General features: G+C 41.8%; 1 protein-coding gene and 1 long non-coding RNA gene across 2 annotated transcripts in view; both read left to right on the forward strand.

Moving 5' to 3' along the window:
* Positions 1-26,734, forward strand: part of CDH13 (cadherin 13) — a gene marked incomplete at its 5' end in the record, with an annotated part of 1,173,335 nt that overhangs the window by 133,202 nt on the left and 1,013,399 nt on the right.
* The window catches only part of LOC112129354 (uncharacterized), a 56,418-nt gene continuing 43,152 nt past the window's right edge, over positions 13,469-26,734 (forward strand). The window contains exon 1 of the long non-coding RNA XR_002911747.2: positions 13,469-13,639. This is a non-coding gene — a long non-coding RNA (uncharacterized LOC112129354). The remainder of the gene's footprint in view (positions 13,640-26,734) is intronic.

Raw genomic sequence — 26,734 nt, forward strand, 5'->3', positions numbered from 1 at the left:
TGATTATAATTATTTGCAATAATTATGTGATTACAAAGTTGCAAAGATCTGGAGTATTCTACTCTAATCTTGTCTTTTCCAAAATCGTTATGATTTTATTGCACAATTTTCCTAAGCATAGAGTTTTTCTGGAACACAAATATTTTCCAGAACACCTATTTCAGGGCTGCTCCACACATAGGCACATCTGTGCCAGTTAGACATAAGCACCTGGCTCATTGCGGGTACTTACTGAGGGGGTAGAAGGAACATAGCACCACCCCCGCAAAAATACAATTAGCCTGTTATCAAAATGACAGGGAGAGATGAATTCTTATCTTTTTGCTGGAAGGTCGGAAGAGGCATTGGGCTTAGAAAGTGGCCACATCATAGTCATTTGATATACTGTCATTTGCATCTAGTGTAAAATTCACCATTGTTTATCTTATGATTTTATGAGTAGAGACCAACTGAAAAATTTTGTACTTTTATTAATATTATGGCATTGCAACACCTTACTTTAGATGATTCATAGTTTGGACCCTGTTTACAAAAACGTACCGGTTAAATGGTATTTATTGAGTATCTTTACTGCATACTAGGAATCATACAAGAGGGAAACAGAAGTTATTTCTATATGACTCTCATAGCAACCTGTATTTGTCCCTTTTGTGTTGCTATAAAGGAATACCTGAGGCAGAGTAATATTTACAGAAACAAGGTTTATTTGGCTCACGGTTCTGCAGGCTGTACAAGAAGCATGGTGCCAGCATCTGTTTCTGGTGAGGGCCTCAGGCAGTTTACAATCATGGTGTAAGGTGAAGGGGGAGCAGGCATGTCACATGGTGAGAGAGAGAGCAAGAGAGCGGAGGAAGTGCCAGGCCCTTTTCAACAATCAGATCGTGTAGTAACTAATAGAGGGAGAACTCACTCATGATCGCAGGGTTGGCAGGAAGCCATTTAGGAGGGATCTACCCCCATAAGCCAAATATCTCCCACCAGCCTCTACCTCCAACACTGGGGATCACATTTCTTTCTTTTTTCTTTTTTTTTTTGGAGTGTCACTCTGTCACCCAGGCTGGAGTGCAGTGGCATGATCTTAGCTCACTGCAACCTCTGCTTTCCAGGTTCAAGTGAATCTCCTGCCTCATCCTCCCAAGTAGCTGGGAGTACAGGCATGTGCTACCACACCTGGCCAATTTTTGTATTTTTGATGAGGTTTCACCATATTGGCCAGGCTGGTCTTGAACTCCTGACCTCAGGTGATCTGCCCTCCTCAGCTTCCCAAAGTCCTGGGGTTACAGACGTGAGCTGCCACACCCGGCACATTTCAACACATGAGATTTGGAGGGGACAAATATCCAAATCATGTCACAACCAGTAGGATAAATACTACTTATTTTTCATTCCTCAGATGAGAACATTTTGTCACAGAGTGTGGGGCAGCCAGCCAACTTCTGATGTTCAGAGTCAGTGCTGTCTAAACTTAGCTTTTATGTTCTTTCCACCTCAGAAGGCTACTTCTAAATCAATTATTTGGGATCAGTTGGTTTCATCACATGGCATTGCATCATGGATATGCTGAACAAGGCCAAAGGAAGGCAACAATTAACTGGGAGTTTGTAGGCTTGTGATTTAGATATGATTAAAAGTCACATAAAGTTCCAAAAAATATTTTTCACTTGTTTCTTATCTCAACAACTTCCATTTGTTTAAGTTAGTGTTTTTCCAAGTTGCATTGTGATGAGGAGAATTTGACATATTTTTGAGGGGTAAAAATGAGAATGATTCAAAGCTGTGAAATTTGAAGTGATGTCTAAAAGATTTTTTTATCATGACTTATGATTTTTTATACACACACACAGACACATACACACACATCCTAGTAGGAAAAATATCAAAATAAAATAACTTTAGATAATAAGAAAAATGGTTTCTGTTTACACTGAGTTTTCACAGGTGAGATATGCATTAAAGGCACAAAAGCTAAAAGACAAAGAGAAATGGCAATTTAAGCACTTGAAAGCCTTGCTGAATTTTTTACAGAGTGTGTCAAGTGGAGCTGGAAAGTGAAACCACAAATCAGAGGCTAGAAAGGAAGCAGCTAGGCAGGAGAGAGTACCTTGGACTGCTGGCTGCAGTCCCCTTCTTTTTCCCCAAGTGACCTGCACATTGGACTTCACCCCGCTACTCTCTCTTCCCAAAGATGAAATGAAGAGGTTGAATGTAATGATTACTAAGATTCTCTTTCTGCTCTCACGATGATCTGATGCTCAGGATTTTTAAGAGTTCTATGCCATTAGAATTGATTACTTCCAAATTGTTATCTACTATTCATAAAAAGAAAATTATTCAAGCTTGTACTTCTTGGCACAAAATATACCTGTGATTTTCTAAAATATTATCTCTTAATGCACAAAGTTCTCAAGTGCTGAAGCTAACGGGAGCTACCACAGAGTATTAATAGAAAATATATGTGAGACGATGTTATTTAATAAACCCCTAAGTCAGTAATTCTAATGATTCAAAATGACTTTAACTTTCTACTAATTAGAAGCCAGACTCTCAGCTTTGCTTCTTGATCTGCAGTTCTCCCTATCTTGGTATTCTTGGTGATGGTGATGTTCCTGGCTGGGTCACTGCTTCCATGTCTGTTCATTAAAATCCCCTGGTCAAACAGTGGGCATGCTGGACTTCCTGGAGGGGTTCCCTGGAATGCCTTGAGCAAAACTTGGGTGCCAAAAGCAAAGACCTGCTGTGTTGGAGAAAGAGGAAGAGAAGAATTCTGCTCTCTTTGCATCTGTTTGGAAATGTCTTTCTAATCAACAGATTCTCATGCTTGGGGATGCCAGGGATGGTTTGGGTGGGCACTCTATTCATTAATAGCCATTATTGTGGAGTGATTAAAGTGGATTAATGATGTTTTTTAGGAAAGATAATTATCTCCTATGCTCTCCAGGAGGTACATGAACTGCTCTAAGATTGCAAGTACAAAACAGGACATTCCTGGTGCTACTGTGTGAAAAAATAACCAGCAGTACCTTGACATTTATAGATTTTATATAAGCACATGAGTATGGAGCTCTGGCTGCACTAGCCCCAGAACACACCAGGCATCTGTGTACCCCAGGGCCTTTGTATGTGCTGCTCTTGCTGCTTGACATGCCGCACCCAGTATCTGTAAGCCTTGCTCTTTCTTTCAATTAGAATCTTTACTTAAACATCCTCTTTTTGCACAGGTCACCCTACATAAATCAGCATCCCTCCTGTCTCCTGTCACTCTCTGTCCCTTTATCCTGCTTTGCTTTTAATTAGAATCTTTACTTAAACATCTTCTTTTTGCACAGATCACCCTACATAAATCAGCATCCCTCCTGTCTCCTGTCACTCTCTGTCCCTTTATCCTGCTTTGCTTTTTCTTCACAGCACTTATTTCCTGACACAGTAAATCATTTAAAAGTTGCTTATTTTCCACCTCCTCCTCTGGAATACATGCTCTATGAATACAGGCTCTCTGCTTGTCTTGGTCCCTGTTTAATCCCTAATCCTGGGAGAGCACCTGTGACATAGTGAACACTCAACAACTGTTTGCTGAATGAAAGAAAAAAATGAAAAGGTTCACATGGAGATGAGAGCCACTGGCCAACAATTTCAGTCAAAACATATTATTTACTTAAAAATGCAATGTCTGCACATATTTGACAATGATAATTTATTGAAAACAACAACAGTGAATACATGAGTTGATATCTGTCTTTTCAATAGATACACAATGAGCCTCTGGATTTTATTTTTATTTTTATTACTCACATATTTTTTGAAAGAGTCTCACTCTATTACCCAGGCTGGAGCACAGTGGTGCAGTCACAGCTCACTGCAGCCTCCACTGCCCAGGCTCAGGTGATCCTCCCACCTCAGCCTCCCCAGTAGCTGGGACTGTAGGTGCACACCACCATGCCCAGATAATTTTTTGTAGATAAGGTTTTGCCATGTTGTCCAAGCTGGTCTTGAACTCCTAGGCTCAAGCAGTCCATCTTCCTTGGCCTCCCAAAGTGCTGGGATTACAGGTGTGAGCCACTGTGCCTGGCCACCCCTGGATTTGAAAAGGAAAGGGGTAGAGTGACAAGGACTGGTTGCATCTCGCATTCCAAACTCTGCTTGTTTTAGGGTGTGCTAATGCATCAACCTTTTATTACTGCCCAGACCATAGACCTGGCTTGTTCCTTTTCACATGTTATTCTCACCAGAAGCTACAAAGTAGGTGTTATTTGTATTATTATTGCTGTTGTTGCTAGAATACGTATTCCTCATTTACAGACAAGTACACAGGCTAAGCATGACTGCAAGTTTTGAATTGTCATGCAGCTCAGAACTGGGGGATCTAGAAACTGAATTCAGCAGCTGATTATTTGGTTCCCAAGACCATGATCTTGCCACTTACCTACTAGAAAGGATTCTCATTCATCCATTTAGGTTCTTCTCCTTCTCTACCCTCTGAGGAGGATTCTTTCAGCTCTTAGTGAAATAAAAGTAGAGATGGAAAGGGAAGTCTCAAATCTATGTTCAGAAGAGGGAAGAGGTTTAACCTGGGAGTGGGGAGGGAAGCAGATAGATGTGATAACAGAGCAGGCATTTTGAGATCTAATACATAGCCTTAGTGGGATTAAAAATTATGAGGTATAATTTGTGTTCATTTATTCTACAGATGTATTTTGAGAACATAGTGAAGGCATGATGCCTGGCCCATAGTAGGTGCTCAATAAACGTGTGTTGAATAATACATGAAGGACATGAATAAATGTGTGTTGAATAATGAATGAAAGACACAAATTGGGGAGGTAATTTTGTTTGCTGGTTTGTGTCCCTTTATCTTGTGATGTGGAACCACATTCACAGAGTCCCTTCATCTTCATTCATTTCATTCATTCATTTTTGTTTTTTTGAGATGCAGTTTCACTTTTGTCACCCAGGCTGGAGTGCAGTGTTGTAATCTTGGCTCACTGAAACCTCCGCCTCCCAGGTTCAAGCAATTCTCCTGCCTCAACCTCCTGAGCAGCTGGAACTACAGATGTGTGCCACCATGCCCAGCTAATTTCTTATGTTTTAAGCAGCAACAGGGTTTCACCATGTTGGCCAGGCTGGTCTCAAACTCCTGACCTCAAATGATCTGCCTGCCTTGGCCTTGGCCTCCCAAAGTGCACTGCCTTCATTCATTCTTAAATCATTCATTTCTTTGTGGAAGCCCCTTACCTCCATGTAGTTTATGGATGTGTCAGAACAAACTGAATATTGTTTATTCTTTTACTTTTTAAAGAGATGAGTATTTGAGTTCTTTGATTCGCAGTGAATTTCAGAATTCTATCAGCTAAATACCTCTTGAAGCTCCGATTACCAAGACTACAAGCCCTTCTACAGCATTAAGGGTTTCCTTGTAAAGATACTGCTATTATGCATCTGGTGCAAAGCCCCCTCATCTTTAGCTCAGTTCAACAAGTTTCCATTGAGTGCCCAGCTCTAAAAGTCTTAAATGGAAATTGATTCCCTACTCCTTCTGTTTTAACTGTCAAAATCATGGACTGCATTGTTTCCGACTGAAAACCCACTGACAGCTCCCCACCGACCACCCTGTGAGCATTCCCAGGGCTGGCATTGATGATGCTGCTATCAATGGGGAATCTACATTGTGAATGGGTATTTATGATGAGAAAATCATGTGGCATAAAAGAGAATAATTGCCTTCATAAGTGTATAATTTTTTATACTATGAGCTTCTCAATGGAAAAGCATTCTAAGGGAGGCATAATTGCTAATTTTTGGTGTTAAACATACCTCTGAAGAGTATTTCACGGTCTAACTCTCTGAGTGTCATGTCTTCCTGTGGCCCGGGGAAGAGAGTGGGAAGGAAATAAAATTTCATTGAGCATCTACACAGGACCAGGCCCTGTGAGTTCTTGGACATTGGTTTCTTCTTGTAATGACTTGAGAATTACGTGGAATTATCCCCATTATATGAGAAGACAGATTCTCACAGGGGTTAAACCACTTCTCATAAAATCATCTTTCGTAGTTATGTGAGTTCAGAATGCACGTCTATGCTACCCCAAAGTCCAAGCTTAATAGAGAAATCTACAGCAACTCTGTATATTCTGGAGAGGTTTCTTATTACTAAGCTTAAGAATTGAGGTGCCCCAAGAGCTGGCTGCCCCCAAAATATTTTCCTCAGCACCTCACTTCTGTTTCCAGAAGCCCAACGTGAAAATCACTCTTCTGAAATAAGGCCTGGAGTCTTCTTTAGGCTTCTTCTAAAAAGTCTTATGCGTGAGATGTCTAGCGTAACTTCTTTTTTTAAGTCAAGGAAAATGTGTAGAATTTAGGTCAAGATGCACTGAGAATAATTTGCAAAACCTGTAAATCCAAAGCTGATATATTTAACACCAGGTCCAAACTGTTTCTGAAGGATTGAAACTCTCGCCTGAACACTGAAAAAAATGGAGGCATGATCTGAGGCTGGAGAATATTCTACCTTGCCAAGGATAACTGTAGAGTATTGTGACAAAGTGCAAAGATGCCACATGGATTCTGGATCAGTCAGACCTGGGTTTGAATCCTGATTCTGCCAGTGCACCTTTCTGCCTGGGTAGCTTGGAACAAAGCAGTTAATCTATTGAGCTTTATTATCCCTCTCCTGAGGCTCTTGTGAGGACTAAATGAGACGATGCCTAATGCTTCACACAGAGACAATGGCCACTCTATCATGATAATAGGAGCCCTCATTGTTTATGTCTTTACCATATATTATTATCCAATATATTCCTGTGTATCATTATCCAAATAAATATATCTGATTAAATTCCCCCAAATTGCTTTCTTCTCAGCATTCCTCAGTGCAAAATATGAGATGACCTTTGCCTATATAATATAAAATATACTATAACATATAATATTGACCTTATATTGAAGATGTGTTTGTACCCAACATACAACATTTTTAGAAATACTATTTTATTATAAAATTTTTTACACGTACAGAAAAGTTTAATTTTGCAGTGAGCACCCATGTACCCACCACCTAGATTCTACCGTTACCATTTAATCCTCTCATTTTACCACCTATCTTTCCTTCTGTGCGTCTCCCATCCATCCACTAATCTACCTCATGTTTTCAATTGGACACATTTCAAAATAAATTGTAGATATGCTTTCCCTCTAAATACTTCAGCATGCATATTATTCAGTAGAGTTCAATATTTGCTTACATATTGTTTCTCCTTTGATGTAAAATTTACACACAGTGAAATGCGTAAATCTTAAAAGTGTATTCTGAGTTTTAACAAATACACACATCTGTGTAACCCAAAGCATTGCCAAAATGCAGAATTACTCCAGAAAGTTCCCTCAAGCCTCTTCCCAGTCAATTCTGACTCCTACCACAACAAAAGTAACCATTGCTCTGATTGTTTTCTATCTTGGATTAGTTTTATCTGCTCTGGAACTTGATATAAATAGAATCATGCAGCACATACTCTTTTATGTAAGGCTTCCTCCACTCAACATGTTGTTTTTAGGATCCTTGCACGTTGTTGCATCAATGTGCTTTCTGAATCAGGAAAAACAAATATTTCTGTGTTTACAGAAGTCTAACTCACCCTGATGCCAGATTTAAATTCCCTGTGCCAAACACATTGTGTGCTCCTGGTCCCTGCCCTCTTTAACTTCCCCAGCATAGTGCCTTTGCTCATGTTCTTTCTTTCCACCACTCCCTGGTCTCTGTCTGTTCATATTCTGCCCTTCCTCTTGGGATCAGCTCCAATCCCAAACTTTTCCAAAGTCTGCATTGACTCCTTTGGGTTTCTGCGTGAGCTCTCTCTCCTTTGGACACTGGATTGCCATCCCATTAACTGCTGATGTTGTCGTCAGTGATCAGCTCCTCGTCATAAACTAAGGAAGAGTTAGGTGGGAGGACTGGCACTGAGGGTCCCTGTGCTCGCTTAGCTTTCCAGGGAGGGGCTAGACCACAGGTACTCTTCACCCCACGAGCCAAAAGGAGTGGATCTAGAGTGACCATTGCAAGGCCTCAAAGAGAAATGAAGAGTGAGGAGTGATGGGGAAAGAGCCAAGGGGACCATCCCTGAGTCATGGGCGTGCCTTGGGTTGAGGCTAAAGGTTCAAGAGGGAGGAAGTGAAGAAGGGAAGGAAACTGTCCGGAGTGATTGCTCTCATGTGGAAGAAGCCTAAACATGAAGTCATGAGAGATGCACCTTGTGGCTATTGGGAATGCTACACAGTCATGCAACATATGCCTAATTTTCTCAACTAAATTGCAAGTTGATGTCTTACTATTGACAGGAGTAAAGTTTCACAAGGTGTTTGTTTGTTTTGTTCCCTGCAGTGGCCTGATTGTGCAAGGTGCTAATAGATACTTGCTAGTTGATAATGATGCCTCTCACCTGGCCAATCATTTTAGCAATTAGTTTCATTGATATTGTGGGACTGGGCTTATTGCAGATTTGACTGAATTGACCATTTCAACCACTACAGCCTTTGCAGAATTTGTGTCTGTCAACCTGGCCTTCCCAAGGAAATGAAGGTTAGGCAATAAGGACTGTGTTCATTTTATTGCCATTTTACTACCACAGCATGGTAGCTTCCAGCTATTAATCCTCATGGTATAAGGGGCTTTTTATATCTTCAAAAATATGGTATAGTCTTGATCTCTCTTCTTGCTGCTCTGGAATTAAAATAGAAATCTTTATCCCTATCTCAAAATCTTTGGTGCAGGTTCGGAGAGCTGGGCTTCAGGATCATCCAGCCTAGTGCTTAGGTCTGTTTACAGCTCAGCAATATTTCCATTGGTTGAGGGATATTGTTCAGCAGCCACCGAACATCAGGCTCTGACCTCTTATTGTTTCTTTGCTGTCTAACCCAGCAGACCATCCTCAGTTAAGACCTACTCTGATTCAGCCTAGCAAAGAAGATCAGAAGCAATTCTGTGTCTGCAGGCTCCCTTTCACACCTTTAATATTTTGTATTTTGCAAACATTTTGAGTTAGTTAGCAGATCTCTTGCTTTCTCATGAGGGCTGGGCACAAATGTTCAAGAATACTCATTGTAATGGTATCTCTCTGATTAAAAAGACAGCTAGCAAGATTGAGATAGAACATCAAATTCTGAAACATCATTAGCAGGATTCTATTTTGGTTAGGTATAATCTTCTGTGAGGTCATCATGTTGTCTTCGATGAGTCTAACTATTTTATATCATTTAGATCGAAACAGACCCATCATGTCACAGGCAAATGGCTTTATCATAGTTAATTAACCCAACACCATGTAATAATCTCCCTGGCAATTATCCCTCACTAGTGCTTGAAAGCGTGCTGCAACAAATAAATCATCAAAGTTGCAGGTATACTTAAACTGTTATATGATGCTGTGGCAGAAGAATATTGACAAGTCACAGTGCAATCCTAATTATACTAAGAAAATGTAAATGGCTTCATCAAAAAAAGAAAGAGCCAGATGGCAGGTTTTATATACTGTATCCTCCTGTGTTAGAAAATGGGGTATTAAAAAGGCTTCATGCCCTCAGCATCAGGGAAGAAGAAGAAATAAAGGCTGATACCTGTCTCTTTATGGATGCCAAATTGAACCTCTAATTCTGGAGAATGGTAACATTGAAGAGGACATTAGTGGCCATTGACATTTATGTCTCCTGTTGCCACCCTACATATAAGTGAATGAATATTACCCAGGATGAATGCTACTTTTCTTATGATAGGAATTGATTGAGGAGGAGAGGAGCAATTCCATGATGCCCTAGATTTTACTTTATGTTGGCAAATGACAAATTATTCACAGAAAGACATGTACCCACCAGGTGGTAAATCAGTGTGTTTCCATTGACCTGGCTTTTCTAATGCATCAACAAGAACACATTTACCTGAATGCATTGCAATTAAAAAGCAAAATTCAATTGGAAACAATGGACTTAAACCTATGAAATGTGACAGCGTAAGTCAGAGAGGAAATTTGATTTCAATGGTGAGATTCACGAGCCCATGAATGCATGGTGCACACAGCACAGACAAAGATAACTGAACTGGATTTTCAATAAGCATAGAGTTCTAGATTTCCTTGTTCTGGAATTGTGTACTGTACCACCCAGCTGCTCTCCCCAGCTAATTTTGCCAGAGCTGGATGCCAGCCGACGCACAACTTTCTATGGCTTGGGAAGTTCTCCTTTGAGTCAGATTATTTAGTTAGCTCAGGCTGGTAACTGCCACAGAACATAGCTGTGATTTGGTCTTATTAGAAAACAAATTTGGAAAGTATTAGAGAATAGTGTTTTAATAGCAATGTTCTCCCTTGCTTTCCTTATTATTTCCTTTGTGTGTGTGTGTGTTTTTGTGCACATTGCACTGTTGTTACCCAACCAATAAAAAATTCTGTTTATTATAAAAGTAATTCTCCTTAATTAGAGAAAATTTGGAACATAAAAAAGGAAAAGGAAGAAAATTGCTGGAAGTTTGAAGTCCAATTATAATCGTTCTTAACATTTTAGTTATTTAGTCTTTTTCCTTTATGCATACATTTTGAAGTTGTTGGTTTAGTTTTTTTATAGTTTGACTCATCAAAAATCATATATTCACTGTCCTGCTTAAAAAATCATCATAAGTTTAATCTATATAGTTACATATTCAATCATTATGCTTTGAATTATATTGACATTCCATAGACAGATGTCATTTCATGATTTTTAAGCAGTCAATTTTCGATTACTGCATAATATTCTTCCGCTTAGAGATACATATTTTAGTTCAGTATTATTGTGGCACATTTATTTTCTATATTTCCTTTTTTTTTTTTCTTTTTTTTTTTCTTTCTAGAGACAGAGTCTCAGTCTGTTGCCCAAGCTGGAGTGCAGTGGCGTGATCTCAGCTCACTGCAACCTCCACCTCCCAAGTTCAAGCAATTTGCCTGCCTCAGCCTCCCAAGTAGCTGGGACTAAAAGCGCATGCTGCCATGTCCGGCTAATGTTTCGTATTTTAGTAGAGACGGGGTTTCACCACGTTGCCCAGGCTGGTCTTGAACTACTGAGCTCTGAGCTCAGGCAATCCCCCCGCTTCGGCCTCCCAAAGTGCTAGGATTACAGCCGTGAGCCATGAGCCACCACGCCTGGCCCAATAGTTCCAATTTTTTGTGTGTATATTTTTAAAAAATTAAGTTGTGACTTTAGCATAAATTAAAATTTGTTTGACTATACTTCATAAACCCTTTTATATTATTTTATAATTTTTTTACAAACATAATTTTTAACAATGCATAACTTGTTTGTCACAAGTCAGACCCAGAATATTTAGCTCTTCCTTTGTGTTCATTCACTGAAATCAAGGTGCTTTCCAGTTTTTTACAATGATAAATAATACTTTGACTTATCAATTAATTAAAATGTGTTATATGTCAATTATATATAAAGCACTGGGCTAAACTGGTTATCTGTGTACACAAACTTTCCAAGTTTGGGATTCTTTGCTTAGAAAGGATGTATTAAATTGGTACCATTGGACCCAATATGACTGGTGTTTGTGAGGGTCTAGGTAGAGGCTGCTTAATAGCATTTGTAAAGGGCAGTTAATCTATTCTGCCATCAGCATTACAGCTCGCTTCACCACACCTGTGCACTCAACAACTCTTCCTCCCCGAAATTGGAGACAGTGGGGCAAAGGACATGGAGAAACAGAGGCTCAGAGAGTTTCAGTAACTTTCCCCAGTCCACCAGCTTGTATCAGAATCAGGATTTGAGCTCAGGTCTGTCCAACATTAGAATGCAAACTCTTAAGTGCTGCCTTGAGTTTGGTTCCCCAGAAGAAGGTCCTGGGATGAGAATTTGTGTGAAAGTGATGTGTCAGAAACGTTGCTAGGAAAAATGTATAGGGATGTGGGAACTTAGTTTGGCAAGGGGGAGACTGAGCAAGGGTGTCGTCTCAAGTGAAGTCCCATTGAAGTAACTTTGGCCTCATCTTGCAGGGATACTGGGAATGATGTGATTTGCACTTCAGTGCTGGCCCCTTTGGGGCAAGGCAACTTGAGTATTTATACCTCTTGACCCACAAGTCCTTGGTTAAAGGCTGGTGGGATAGTGGGCAGGCAGGGGCACAAGTTGTCACATGCTTCTGTACTTCATGCGTACAGACAAAGCAGATCCATTAGCCTAGATGCAGCCTTTTGGAAAAAGACACAGATTCCCTTGATGTGCTGGTGTTGGTTAGCGATGGCTTGGAAGAGCTGGATGTTAAATTGTTAGGAATTTTGCAATCTGGTTGACCCCATTGATAGCTTGAAATCAGCCATGGTGAGAGTATCTACACCATGGAAATTGGCCAACATTACAAATTAGGGCTCCCTTCCCTCCACCCAGACATGTTTAGTAAATATTTACTGGCATGCTACCGCAGCTGCTGGCCTTTGGGAATGGAAGCACACTGGGGGTCCCTGTGCACTAAGATGGCAAAGAAAACCTAGGGGATGTGGATGGGGCAGGGACAGCATCTGCTGCAGCACTCATGTATACCAGCTGCAGTGTGGTAGGAAACCTGCCCCTGCCCACACAGGCTGGGCAGAACTGTGTGAGAAAAAGGGAACTGGTGAGAGGGAAGGGAACCTGCTGGATTTCAGAGCAAGGTCTCTCAACCTGAGGTGGCCTGGGTATGAGACATGCTAGGCAGAAAAAAACCTAGAAATAACTGAGATTAAAATAGCTAACTAAGCTACTGAATACTTGCACTGCCAGGCACTGAGCTAGATGCTTTACTTTGGCTAATCTTCATAGGAGCCCTAGGAGGTAGATTTCATCATCATCATCCTCACTCTAATTATCATCATCATCTTTGTCATCCTTCTTCTACAGATGATAAAATTGAGATTTAGAGAAGTAAAGTAATATGTCTAACATCATAGTGGGAGGGCTGAGCTCTGAACCCATTCAATCTGACTCCAAATGCAAAGATTGAATAACTTCGACAGAATAGGTCCCACTTCCTATGGACTGAGTACACATGGTTGTGGGGGCATAGGTTGCTTCAGTGGCCATCAGGATGACCTGGGAGTAACCTAATTTTATGTGATTATAGGCTTAACCATCTGGTTATCAGGAAAAAAAAACCATGTAGAGAGGGCACAAGACCCCAGAATCAGTAGCTGGGCCTCCTGGTCTGGAAAGGATGGAACTTAAATCTCATCGAGGGATGGAGATCTGGATACACTCCTTTCGTCTCTCAGAATCAGCTCCAGGCTGGCCCAAAATAAGGATACAGAGGCTGAGAAAGGCAGAACAAACCTGGGACATGGGGCTGAGCCAGCAGAATCATTAGCAGTCAGGCTGTGCGAATTCTTTTGTGGTAAGAGAGATAAATGTCCCTCTTGTTCTTTGCGGTTTCCTTTGCCATAAGAGCCACTGCTTTGTGAAAGTTCTTCCTTCCTTTCTCTGGCTTGCCCATCCCTGGATTGATGTAGTGGCCAGCAGAAAGGACATATGAAGGGTCTGGAGGTGGAAGGCTGCCACCCCTGCCCTGCTCCCACTTCTGGGCCCCCAGGGATCCCCTGACATAAACAGTCCTGCAGGAGGAAATAATAGGTGGACTTGTCCCTGTGACATAGTGGAGGTAGGTCTGAAAGTTTCCTTTGAACATTAGGTAGGTCTCAGCTTTGTATTTCAGGTGCTTTTATCATGTGTTTTATCCTGTTACAGTACAGTCTAGAGCTACCTTTCAAGTGTCACCAATCTCCAATTCATTTTATATCTTCCTCTATGTATGTACATTTGTATGTATGTGTGTTCAGTTACCATTATGAAGTAACTGACCTGAAGCAAACTGAAAATAAATCTTGCCTTATGTTCCCAACATTGCATTTTTTTTTCTTTTTCTTAATTTATCTGTGAATATTGTTTTTCTTCTTTTTTTTTTTTTTTTTTTGAGATGGAGTTTCACGCCGTCACCCAGGCTGGAGTGCAATTGCATGATCTCAGCTCACTGCAACCTCCGCCTCCCAGGTTCAAGCAATTCTCCTGCCTCAGCCTCCCAAGTAGCTGGGATTACAGCCACCCACCACCACCCCTGGCTGATTTTTTGTATTTTTGGTAGAGATGGGGTTTCACTATGTTGGCCAGGCTGGTCTCAATCTCCTGACCTCATGATCCACCTGCCTTGGCCTCGCAAAGTGCTGGGACTACAGGAGTAAGACACCATGCCCGGCCAATGTTATTCTTCTTTATACCTAATTACTCATCATTGGTGTTCTCTTTAAAAAAAAATGTGCTTCCCTAATTAGTTGCCAACAGAGAGGCTACATCATAGTGGTTAAGAATATAGGCTGTTTTCCCTTGACTGAAGCAGTGATTTAAAAAAAAAAATAAGAAAGAATATAGGCTCTGGTGTCATACTGCCTGGGTTGGAGACCCAGCTCTTCGATTTACATCTGTATGACTTCAGTTCATTTTTTTTTTTTTTTTATTTTTACATGGCTTGGTTTCCCCATCTGTAAATTGTGGATACTTACAGTAGCTATCTCATAGGTTATTGTGAGAAATAAGTGAGTCTGTATGTGTGAAGCCCATAGAAATATACATGACACAGAGGAAGCACTACCTAGTGTCAGGATCTACCACTGTGTATTCTTTAGGAGGTTTCAATCTTGACCTTCGGAAAAAGAATTCTTTCATTCAACAAGCATTTATTGAACATTTTCTTTGTGCTCATCTCTGTGCTATGTCCTTTCATATAGATTTTATCTGACATAACTTAATTCTTACCATCACCCTGTGTTAAAGTTATGGTGTTCCTTTTCTAGGGTTTAAATTCTGGAAATGCTGTGTGCTCACTGTATCCACCAGGATAGGTGAAGCTCTGCTGCATTCATGAACAGTCACAGATCTCAGAGCCTGTAAGCGGGTTTAGTTCTCCTTCATGAGAAGCCCCCTGGTCAGGGTGTGTTCCTGCACCTGGTGGGGCAGCATGGTGGGCTATCTCCTCCTATGGCTCCTCTGTTACCAAACAAGCTCTTCCTATAGCTGCAGCTGAGGAATAAAAATGCTGGAGAATCCTGGTGGTTAAATGCTTTGACTTGGAAAGAAAATGGATCAGTTCTACCTACAGCCCAGTAGCAAGATTGGGTTGCAGACTCTACCTAATGGCCCTAGAGACTGTAATCGTCCCACATGCTGGAAGGAGAGTAGAATAGGATATGGTGAACAGGAGATGTCTCTACCACTCACTTGGGACTGTGAGCACCTGTTTATACCTCGGCTGTCTTATCTGTGAAATGAGGATGACAATTGTACCTACTGCATATAGTTGTGATAGAGTGAATAGATAAATGCATGTAAAGCTCTTAGCACACTATATGGCACTCAGAAAATAGTCAAAATGGGGTCACTGTAATCATGATATACAAGAAAGTCAGCGGAGCCTCCTAATACAGTAAAGTAACCATTGTTTTGAATAGTCATGTGTGGATATCAAGTCTAGTTATATTACTTACCAGCTGTATGTATGAGCTTGGGGAAGTTATTTACCTTCTCTGACTTTTACTTTTCTCATATGTAAAATGGTGTGGGATCACACTCACCCCATAGGCTGTATCACGAGTTAAATCGCTAACATTTATTGACACCTTGGAAAGATGAGCTAAGCGTTTAAAACCTGTTGGCTCATTTATCTCTATGTCAATGCTATGGGAAAGGTACTCTGTTATCCCCCATTTTATAGCGGAGGAAACTAAGCCTCAGAGAGGTTAAGTAATGTACCCAGGCTTCTCTAACTGCTAAGTGGTAGAGCAAAAAGTGAAACCCAGGCATTTTGTCTTCTCAATTAATGATCTTAACTAATACGCATTACAGCCTCCCTGAGATCAGTTGGGTAAAGCTCTGAGCACAGGGCCAGGCACAGTGTACATCCTTGCAAAAATATTAATTTGCCTCGGTGCATGGTGAGGGAAATATCCTTTGTCCTATTCTGAAACTCTACTCAGGATGCATACTGATGGCTCTTTTTTTGTGAATGGATAGAAGTATGAAAGGAGCAGTAAGGGCACTATCAGGCTGCATGCAGTGGCTCACACCTGGAATCCCAGCACTTTGGAAAGATGAGGCCAGCAGATCACTTGAGGCCAGGAGTTCAAGACCAGTGTGGCCAACGTGCCAAAACACTCTCTCTCCTAAAATACAAAAATTAGCCAAGCATAGTGGTGCATGCCTGTAATCCTAGCTACTTGGGTGGGTGAGGCATGAGAATTGCTTGAACCCAGGAGGCAGAGGTTGCAGTGAGCCATGATTGTGCCACTGCACTCCAGCTTGGGTAACAGAGCAAGACTGTCGAAGAAAGGAAGGAAGGGATTAAGGAAGGGAGGGAGGGAGTAGAGGGAAGAAAAAGAAGGAAGGAAGGAAGGGAAGAAAAGGAAGGAAGAAAAGAAGGAGAGAAAAGAGAAAAGAAAAGGCATTATCTATGCCATATGCTTTTGTGAGACTATCAAGGCTTGCATGCAAAAATACCCAGTGCAGAGTTGGTGGTCAATTAGCTGGAGTGCTTTATTATTTTTAATAATCAGCCATGCTTAGTGGGAGTCTCTGAATCTGTAGTTATGACTGTAGTAAATGGGACACAAAGGGAGCAGCTGGACATATCGGCAAGTATTATAATGTGCAGACAACCTGCAAATATGAACCTTCTTTTCAAATAAGAATCTCAGTACTGTCACTATTTGTTTTAGGAAGTGCTGGTTTTAGCTGAATGAGGAAGTTAAATGCATGTTCTGTTTTCTGTTTTCATTGCACCTACATGGGTTGACTATGGGTTCGGTTTTCTCTCCAGATTAAACACCTAGTACTTAATGGGGGAACCACCTTGGAAAAGCAGAACTGATTTGAGGTGGCTTCATCCCTCTCTTCTCCCACCAGAAATAGATGGGAGCTTCCACTTCAACCTGGGGTGAAGACAGAAAACAAGGTGTCCCAGCATTTTGCACAGAAACAAAGCCCTGGAAATTCTGGTGGAAGCTAGACATTCAGAGTCATCAAGCTAACAGTCAGTTCCTGCTATGTGCCAGACACTATGCTTTTCACAGACATCTCATTTACATTTCCCAGAACATCAGGCTGGAGTGCAGTGACGTGATGCAATCATAGTTTGCTGCAGCCTTGAACTCCTGAATTCAAATGATCCTCCTGCCTCAGCCTCCCAGGTAGCTAGGACTACAGACATATACTACCACACCTGGCTGAGTTTGTTTATTTATTTATTTATTTATTTTGTAGCAATAACGTTTCACTGTGTTACCCAGAGTGGTCTCCAACTCCTGGCCTCAAGCAATCCTCTCACCTCCACTTTCCAAAGTGCTAGGATTAAAGGCATGAGCCACCTTGCCCAAAAATTAAGATTCTTGTGGCTGCTTTGTAGAAGATGAACTGAGGATCAAGAAGGTGAGAATTGATGTGAGTCAGATAGTGAATATGCTGTAGAAAACCAAACCCAGTTCCCTTGAGGACTTGGAATTTGGCATCAATATTGTCACAGGGCTTTAATTTTGCTTAACTCCACATTGTGGTCTTTGTGAATGGTGCCTCCAAGAGTTGTGCCCCTGGGTGGGCCTGAGCTGAAACATCAAGTAGATGGAATAGGCCTTGTCTTTTGGATAGTTCTGTACCATGGTCTATAATATATCTGTATTAGTAATCTATGGTTACATGACAAATCACCCAAAAACTTAGCAGCTTAAAACCATATTTATTATTCCACAATTTCTGTGCAGCAAGAATATGGGTGCAGCTTAGCTGGGTCTTTGGGCCATAATCAAGGCTAAAATGAAGGTGTCAACTGAGGCAGCAGTCATCCTAAGACTTGACTGGGCATGGGTTGGCTCCTGAGCTCATTCATGGGATTGCTGGCAGGATTCTGCTTTTTCAGGCTGCTGGACTGAGGGCTTTGCTTCCTTGCTGGCTATTGGTTGGAAGAACCCCTTAATTCCTTTCCTTATGGACATCTCCAGAGGGAAGCTTACAACAGGACAACTTGATTCATCAGAGAAAATAGGTGAGAAGAGCCATAAAGCCAGAGGGCCAAGAAAACAGAGGCCACAGTTTTTGATAACAGTCATAGAAGAGATGCCCTGCCACTTTTGTTGCCTTCTATGCTTTAGAAGCGAGTCAGTAAGTCCACCCCACACTCAGTGGAGGGAATTACACAAGGACATGCATATGAGGAGGCAGGGTTCACTGGGAGCCAGACACTGCCTACTACAAGAGCTGTGATTATTTTAATGCAAAATGATGGGTCAAATTCTTTTTATTGGGTAGAATTGTCTCTCCAGAAAAATCTCTTTTGACTTGAATATTCATGCATGCTCTGGTACCTCTCTTTCTGTGGTAAGGACATTCCAGTTTGAAAAACTGAGGATATTTGTCAAGTTGTGCTGGTTTAGAAATACTCCCTCTCTTTCAAATAACTTTGCATCCACCTGCATTGATCCATGATGTTGAATCTAATTTTATTACAGAGTTTTGGGTGGTGGGGGCATTTCCACATTGCTGCTATGTACCTTCTATACAAATAAGTGTTGACCTTTGAAGTAGTCTCCCTGGAATAGAAGGTTTTAAACTCATTGATGATGCAAACTTTGCTTAAGACCTTGTTGTAGCTTCTCTTTGGGAATGGCCTTTGGAATCACATCCAAAAAAAAAAAAAAAAAAAAAGGTCTGCCTTATCTATTCTCACTACACAGCATTTATTAGATATGGCTGGCAGGGAGACATCTCCTTCCTCACTGATTGTTATTCTATGCATTTTCTTCCTAAAACTAGTAGATTTGAACTCAGACCTATCTAGAGCCCTCATTATGAACAACAGCTTTCAAGCACACAAGGCAGTAGGAAACCCTATTTAATCATTTACAGACAAAACATGGCAAAGACCACCACCTCCTTCCTTAATTCCATGGTGGATTTAAAATGCTTAGATTAGCTGAGTCTTAGGAACTGAAGTATCCTTGGTCTTTCATTGGTGATGATTTTAAATACAAGTGTTGGCCTGAAGAAAGGAAATGATCAGGAATTAGCCCTGGAGCCTGCTGTGTATATTAAATCAATCTCAGATGGGAGAATTGAGATCCCAGAAAGCAAAGAAATGGCTGGACTTATAGCAGAGAGGAAAGTTAACCTAGAAGTGTAAAGTTAGAGTGGGAGGGAGAAGGGTAAAGCTTGAGTAATGAGTCCACTGGAAACTATTTTTTAAATGTAATAAATATGTAAGTAGCAGTTACTGTATGTTAGATATCCTTCTAAGTGCTTGACAGATTTACTCCTTAGAAGATAAGTACTATTTTCCCCATTTTCTAGATGAGAAAATCGAGGTACAGGGAAGTTGAGGGACATGTCCAAGATCACACAGATAGTAGGCAATCCAGCTTCAGAATCTGTGGTCTCTACCAGTGCACTTTGTCGCTTCACAGAACTATCCAACCAGAAAGAGCACAGGCCACTTTGAGAATTTCTGTGCAGGTCCAAGCGTCCACATTAAATCAGGGCTGCTAACACAACAATTCTCTGATGTCCTGTAGAAAACATTCTTATTCCCTTGGGACAAGAGCAGTCTCTGAACTCAGTTGTGCAAAAGAGAGGGTCTGGGAGTGAACCAAGAGGGATGGTCAGTGGTTCCAAGGGGCAGAGCTGGAGAAGGCAAAGGAGAGGGGCCAGGAGAGAATGCCAGGAAAAACCAGAAGAAAGATTTAAACAAACCTCGTAATTTACCCGTAACCGACAGCTCTCCTTGGATAGTGTATCTGGGCACTCTGTTCCACCAGAACCAGATTGTTGGAGTTGTTTCAACAGAGGAATGCAGAGCTTGAGTGTGTCTGTGCTGTGTGAATATACCTTTGTATATCTGTGTAGCAGACAGTGGTAGAAAGATTTTGGAAGTCGAGGGAGATGATTGAAGTAGAGGGAAAGGCGAGAGGTCATGGCTTTCATAGTATTTTGTCACAGAGGTGACTTTGACAACCCCTGAGAATTGATCAGTCCCCCAAGAAGTCAAATACATCTGCACATGTGTATCATGTTACTGCATCTTACCTTGACAGGTACACTTTAGGGGATGCAGTCTCTGCCCTTTTGTGCCAGGAGCGAATCAATTTTGCCCGTGATTTCAGGTAAACAGGTGATTTCGCTAAACAAAACAAGCACAGCTGAAATCTGTGACTTAAATCAAGCAACGGTGTCTGCAATAGTCTCATTACAGAGACTTCTGCTCCCTTCTCACTTGTAGGAATGGGGGTGGGGAAAGGTCAGGACTATATATTTAAGAAAAAACCCACATATGCAGACCCACATGTGGTTACAACAAAATTGGTTTACTTGAAAGCTCTGTGTCCACTCTCCCTACAAAAATTCAAGTAAGAACCTGGGATTCAAGGAAGTGGAAGAGTTTTCTCTCCTTGCCAATCTGTCCCTTGCTCTCTGCTAAAGGGTGCAGCAAACAGGGTAGAAATGACTGCATGGGACCAGAGGATATAAATATTCAGTCATGACAGTCCCCAAAGGATAAATGACAGCAGCCCATGCAACGTGCCTTCTGCACATTTTCAACTGACTCTTCCCCTCTGCACCCAAGTTGACATATTAGTAAATTGATTCCAGGTGATGCTGACATTTTGTAATTATCACTATCTATAATTTTCATCTTATCCCATTTAATATTTTGATCATTTAAAATAGAGTAGCATACCTAATAGTGGTCATTAGTTTAGCTCAAGGGAAGATTCATGGTTTAATAAACTTACATTAGAAATAACTTACTAAAATTACAATTGGCATGATTAGCTAATTTTTTAAATAAAATATAACAAACAGAGTGACTTTACCCATGCTGACAGCTTTTTTCTTTCACACTGGTTCATTGTTCTGTTGTTATCTTGGAGGAAGAAAAGACATCTATAACACAATAGTTGTAATAAAAACTGTAATAACCCGATAGACAAAAACAAGGGTTATATTTCATTCTACATTTGACAGTAGCTGAGTAGTGTACTTTTTCTTATTTTCTGACTGGACTGGAGGGAGGAAATCACTGTGACTTTGAAACAGGGTCAGATTTGGGGTAGCTGCCCTCTTCTCCTGCTGTCTGGAGAGACTGTGAGGTTGCCTGAAAGGCAGTGGGATCTAGGCTTGACTTCCTTATTTCCCTAGGCATTGACTTTTTTTTAAGCGTATCTTCTGAAGTTTGCCTCTAGGTTCACTTGAGGTATCATTTCTGAAGAATAAAAGTGGCAGTTTTAATATGCAGGCAATTTTTTAAAACAATGAAATAGAGATGTGATTATTGCCAGGGCAAGGCTGTTAGGTTGCACAGGGAAACATTATACCAACTGGCCTATAGCTTGAAATTACAGCATTCTCTGTATTCGTCCAGCTTTAGGGAAATGCAGACCACAAGGGTCCCGCCCACTGTTCTGCTTGCTGGTGGTTCAGGTTTTGTGAACTTATTCAAGGGCTTGGTAGTTGAATGCTATCTTAATGGAAATAAGCTTTTTTGTTGTGTACATTGGCAACTTGATGGCTAAGGTCATTCTCCATCCATTTGTCTAGCTACCCACACGCCTATACATCCATCTACCCGTCTATCCACCCACTCACCCATCGATTCACCTATCCATCCACCCACCTATTTATCTATCATCCATCCATCCACCCACCTACCCACTTATTCACCAATCCACCTATTAATCTATCCATCTACCCATCCATTCACCTATTCATCTACCTATCAGTCCATCTATCTATTCAACCTTTCACATACCCACCCACTCACCTCCCCTTTCATCCATCAATATAGCCTTATATCCATCCACTTAACCACTCATACTTAAACAAAAATCAGTTGGCAAAACTGTAAGCATTGGTAATAAAGAGGCACATAAGTCGCAGTTCTGTCCTTAAAGAGCTTAGGATCTAGTACAGGAGTATATGTAAACCAAAAATTACACAACAGTGTGCTCACTGCACCTACAGAGAACCGTGCCATGTTGCTGTGGGAACTCTAAAGAAAGAATGGTTTACTGTGTCTGAAGGAGTCAAAGAAGGAGGCACACATGTGAACCTAAATGTCATATGTGGTAAAAGTGGAAGTAACCAGCCAGGGGTGAGGAACACAACCGCAGGAAATTAATCAGCCAATGAATATTCAGACTTGAAGTTCCTCCTAAAGTGCCCATGTGTTGTTTGGTAGAAATATGGATATGTAGGAGCGGGCCTCTACCAGGGTGCAGAACATATAGTGGTATTATTAGGGCACCAGGCAGGAGATGAAGTAGGGGCTCAGAAAGCCAATCACAAGAACCGGGATTCAGGGTGGGCCTGTGATTTTGAATGGAAGAAAGGAGAAAAGAATAAACAAATGGGCTGGGCACAGTGGCTCACGCCTGTAATCCCAGCACTTTGGGAGGCTGAGGTGGCTGGATCTCGAGGTCAGGAGTTTGAGACCAGCCTGGCCAACATGGTGAAACTCTGTCTTTACTAAAAATACAAACATTAGCCAGGCGTGGAGGCGTGTGCCTGTAATCCTAGCTACTGGGGAGGCTGAGGCAGGACAGTTGCTTGAACTCAGCAGGCGGAGGTTGCAGTGAGCCAAGATGGTACCACTGCACTCCAGCCTGGGCGACAGTGCCAGACTCCATCTCAAAAAAAAAAAAATAATAGTAATAATAAATGGATGCATGAACAAGTGCATAATAGGTAGATAAATACATCTTAGGAGACAGATCAAAATGCAGACTTGAATTTAATTGGCACAGACACTTAACTATGCATTTTGACATCTTTGACCAAGACCAAAATGCCAACAGCAAAAGCAGCTTCATGACCAAGCACATGCTGGAATCCGGCCTTCTGTCTGCCTTACTCCTGCTGCTGGTGAAACTGCAGGAATCCTGACAGGAGCAAGCTGCCTTTCAGCTCCAAGTTCCTGGCACTAAGCTCTGCGCAGGGGCCTGGGCGAGGTCTTTATGACTTTCCAGAGGCTTCCAGGTCTCTATTGAAATGCAGCAGCTGTTACTAGGGGCAACTCTACTTCCCAAACAAGAACATAGACTTTGTGGAGCTTTCCCAGGTGCTGTGAACCCAGCATCGCCAAACAATGCCTGGGACGCACACCGTCTCCTTCCCCCATGGAGTTTAAATAGATCGGAAGCAAATGCTTGTTGACAACAGGTGTGGCTCAATGTGAGCAAACGTTCCATTCCGTTATTGCAGGGTTGGCACCAAGGGACATTTCCTGTGAAAGAAACAGGCTTCCAGGAGCATGAGCAATCCATACTCATAGCCAGACCTGCTCAGCAACTCCCCTTTAGGGCCAAAGACCTCAAAGCTCCGTGAGCAGGTTGTCCTAATAAATGCAGAAGTTTCCACAGCCCAAGCAAGGCTAGCAGGGAGGGGAGGGCTCCTTGGCCACAAAGCTCCAACCAGCCAACTGATCAGGCTTTCTGTGTTGATGGAAGTGGCTGCATCATCATTAACTCAGCTAGATTAACTTGTTCAGCAGAAGCTTGCAGAGCTGTGTGAGCCTGCCTTCCACCTCAGCTTCAATTAAAGAGATTGGGCTGCAAGGACACAGAGAGGCGAGCCCCAGGAGGTGGGGTCCCAGTCCTGAGATTAGTGACAGTAGCCCTGAGGATGTAGAGAAAAACTTTTTACTCCTTTGAAAAATGTGTTCAGTGATTCTTTTCCTCCCTGAGCTGTCTTGGAGCCAAAGTGAGTTCTGCACTGAACTAAATGGAATTGCTTGCTCAATGCGATTCTAATTTCAGTGAGAGGACTTCTAGGCTACATATGTATTGCTTTGGGAAGTCCTCCCTTCCTAGGCAAGGACTTCACACCTAGGATTTGATGTAGAATTACTAGGGCAGTATGTAAGAACAGAGAACAGAGGCAGCGGCAGGCTTCTGACAAGGGAATACTGGTAATCAGGCTCTCTGCATAACTTTTGGAGATTTGGAGGTGGAGTTAGTGGAGGGAAAGAAAGAAATGGAGATAAATAGAAAAAGAAAAAAATACTAATGTCTTCACAATACTTAATGTTGGAAATTCAATTTGTCTTTTTCTTCTACCTCCGCAGGTTCTACATGTGCCTGGAGGTGTGTGTGGCTGGGCAATTATCCTTTTTCACTCTTGCCCAATGCTTGTTTTGAATACGAATGTATTAGTTCAGATGGGCCAAGTTGCAGTAAAAAAAATCCACCCCCAAATTTCAGTGGTTTAACAGAACAGATGTTTTTATCCTGCTTACCCAACAGCTCTAGAGCAGCAGTTCCAGTCTGGGCGTTTCTTCTATGAAGTTGCTCAGAAACTCAGGCTGATGGGTGACCCTGCCATTTTCAACATCTGGTCTTCAAAGTGACCTTAGACGTTGACATCCCTGTCAGCCAGAATGCAGAAGTATCACGGCGCAGCATGTGGGAGAGGTTCTTATGGACTGTGCCTGGAAGTGGCAGACGTCGTCCCCATCACTTGGTCAAATGACCACACCTACCAGCAAGGGCAATGAGGAAATGTGGTCCAGCTGTGTGTGCACAGGAAGAAGGGACAGCGAATGCTCTCCCCCACACCCTGCTTTCAGGGTTTATCCTTGTCATTTATTGAGGGCTTGCTATGTGCCCTACATTTATTGTCATTTATTGAGAGCCTGCTGTGTACCCTACCTTGTCCTAGGAGCTGAGGATACAGCTGTCCACAGAATACCCACGGTCCTCGCCCACACATGGTTAGAACCTCGCGAGGGAAGAAGAAGCATTAATACCTCATTATAAAATTGATTAATTATGCTTTGGATAAGGGTCATAGGGGAAAACTTCAGGGCACCATGAGAGCTGGTAACTCTACGGTGAGGTGAAGGGGAAGTAGAGGAGGTTTCTGGCAAGAAGTGACATTCAAACTGGTGACGAGAAAGCGAAACAGACTTAACCAGGCAGACGCACAGCAGGGTGGCATTTTAGGAAGAGGGACCAGCAGCTGAAAAGTCCTTAGGCAGATAAGAATTTTAGACATTTTGGACCCTTCTCCCCAAAGGGCAGCGAGGCTGATGCATGTTGAAGAGGCCAGAGAGCACCTTGAAATGAGACAGGAGAGCTGCTCCGGGCTGAGATGGAAGTCATCTTCCTGAACTCAGAGAGTTAGGGCTACTCCTTAGCAGCAATGGGGGCCCGCTCACGGGGGTAAGAAAGAATGTAGCATGATCAGCTGTGCATGTCAAAAATCTGCTCTGCCTAATGAAGTCTGAAGGAGGGAGGGTATTGCAGTCTTTCAGGGGAGAGATGGGGGCTTGCGTTCGGGGCTGACAGTTGAAATGGAGAGACATAAGATAGATTGTTGAAATAGGAAGGGGAAGACATGAGACTCTCTTATTTAGATATGGGTTGGAAAGGCTGCCTACGAGTCCCAGGTATGCAGGCCTGGCACTTGGCTCATTTGAAAGAGAGACAACTAAGCCATAACTTGTTTATCCTTTTCCTCTGCAGTTTTATGGCCTTCTTGACTTCAGGCCTATTTAATAAAATGCAGCTCTTTAAAATGGATGTTCAGTGGAGCTCAAATTCACCCTCAATGTGCACTTCTGCGGACTTTGATTAGTATGCATAATAGAGCAGCACACCTGATGTCCACAGCAGGCAGTTCTAACGCCGGTGGAGAGAGGTACAAGATAAATCACTCCAAGTAAATGACTAATTAATCATGCTCTTGATTTTAATAACATATACCGTCTGGCTCAAGATTTGTCTGTCTATAATCTTGCATTCTATTCTAGAGATTTGATAATCAGTAAAACCACCCATGGATTCCTAATTGAGGACAATTTCTTTCCTTTCTTTTAGAAAACTTAGGAATCAAAGTGTATTCCAGTAACTGCATGGAAGGGGCTGGAGGGAGTAGGTTATTGTTATATATAAAGTTTTGGTGCCGCAAAAGAAATAGCACTCGAATATAAAGTGTGCTTTTTAATTCTCAGCAAGGCAAGTTACTTCTATATAGAAGGGTACGCCCTTACAGATGGAACTATGGTGAGCGCACATTTGGACAAGAGAGGGGAAGGGGTTCTTATCGCTGATGCACGTGGCCCCTGCTGCTGTGTTGTTCCTCTGTTGGCTAGGGTTAGACTGCACAGGCTAAAGTAATTCAGACTGGAGAATTTAAAGAGAATGATGGAGTGAGTGCTTTGGCAGGAGTCAAGGCAGAGGAGGTAGCAAGTAATCTGAATGAGTTAGGGTGGAGCAAGTGATCAGAATGAGTTAGGGTGGAGCAAGTGATCAGAATGAGTTAGGGTGGAGTAGGTAATGGAAAAAGGTTGCTTTACGAGGAAGTTAAGTTTAGAAGTAGAAGGCAAAGAATTGAACGTACTGACATATTCTTTGAAAAGAAATTTAGAAGTCATATCTTACAGTTATGGTTTGATTTTTCTTAAATCTTAATAGATATTTAAATCATCATATAATAGATCATTTTTTAAATCATCATAGATATTTCAGGATAATTTATGGGACAAAATGGACACTATCCCACTGAAAACGTGTAAAATCACTTCCAAAAATATCTATGCCAGAGGGCTTACTTGCAATGATTCTTTGATCCTCCAAATCAGAAAACAGTTTTTTTTTCTATAGTCTCATCTATGCCTTTTTTGTTTTTCTTCTTCTTTTGTGTGTGTGTGTGTGTGTGTGTTTTATTA

Source organism: Pongo abelii, chromosome 18 (genome assembly GCF_028885655.2).
Source record: "Pongo abelii isolate AG06213 chromosome 18, NHGRI_mPonAbe1-v2.0_pri, whole genome shotgun sequence".
Lineage (NCBI taxonomy): Eukaryota > Metazoa > Chordata > Mammalia > Primates > Hominidae > Pongo > Pongo abelii.